Source organism: Chrysochloris asiatica, unplaced genomic scaffold, assembly GCF_000296735.1.
Source record: "Chrysochloris asiatica unplaced genomic scaffold, ChrAsi1.0 scaffold00076, whole genome shotgun sequence".
In the NCBI taxonomy this organism is placed as follows: Eukaryota; Metazoa; Chordata; class Mammalia; order Afrosoricida; family Chrysochloridae; genus Chrysochloris; species Chrysochloris asiatica.
The window spans coordinates 4,198,080-4,199,371 of record NW_006408594.1 but is presented as its reverse complement, the minus strand read 5'-3'; positions in this window follow the sequence as shown (position 1 = coordinate 4,199,371).

Genomic DNA, 1,292 nt, shown 5'->3' with positions numbered 1-1,292 from the left:
AGTCCATGGAACCTTTAATATTCTTCTCCCACACCATAATTCAAAAGCATCAATTCTTCTACAGTCTCCCTTATTCATTGTAAAACTTTCACATGCATACGAGGCTATTAAAAATACCATGTTTGAGGTCAGGTGCACTGATATCTGATATCTTGAGAAGATCCCCGGTGAGATGCATTGGCACAGTGGCAGCAGCAATGATTGTGAAGTTGGCACAGGACTGGGTAGTGTTTCTTTTTGCTGTGCATAAGGTGGCTATGAGTGGCTACCAACTCCGTGGCACCTAATTACAACAACAACAGCTCAGACAGTAAGGTAAGGAACAATGTTTTAATGATTGTGAAATATTGCATCCTTGAACAAGTAAATTTATCTAATCAATAGTCATTTGCTGAACAGCTAAATTCTAAATTTTACAATTAGTTCTAAATGTTTCCTATTAAAAAAACATCAATTTGCCATCAATTTTGACTGCATTATTACTGCAGCAATAAAGTAACAAAGGGGTCTGAAGGAGCTATGTGAGCGTGTTACTGCCCTACTCTCACGTAACTCCTCTAGACAGCTTTGTTGTTGTTAGGTGAGGTCTGTTGTTGTTAAGTGCCGTCGAGTCGGTTCCGACCCATAGCGACCCTGAATAGGGTTTCCGAGGCTGTAAATCTTTACGGGAGCAGAACACCTCATCTTTCTCCCGCGGAGCGGCTGGTAGTTTCGAACTGCTGACCTTCCGGTTCGCAGCCCGATTCGTAACCACTACGCTACCAGAGCTCCTTTAGGTGAGGTCTAGTCAGTTCCAAGTCACTGCAAAACGATGTCCAACCAAACACTGCCCTATCCTGCGCCACTCTCCCAATTATTAGGTTGTAACCCATTGTGGCAACCACAGTATCACTTCATCTCATTGAGGGTCTTCTTTTTGGCTCGCCCTCTATTTTACCAAGCAGAATGTCCTCTGTTGTTATTAGGTGCCGTCAAGCCATTTCCAATGCTATATACAACATAACAAAATTCTGAACCAAAATGACATGGTCAATGTTCAAGCAATTCAAGAAGTAACCCATGAACAAGAACTGATGGGTCTGAAGGAAGAAGTACATTCTCACAATCATTGGTATATTTGAAGCAATTGTTGCATCCACTTTGTCAATGTGTCTTGTTGAGGAGCTTCCTCTTTTTTATTGAACTTCTACCAGCATGAAGTCCTTTTCCAGGGACTGGTCCCTTCTGATATGTCCTAAATACATTAGACAAAGTTTTGTCATCCTCACTTCTAAGGAGCCTTCTGGCTGGAC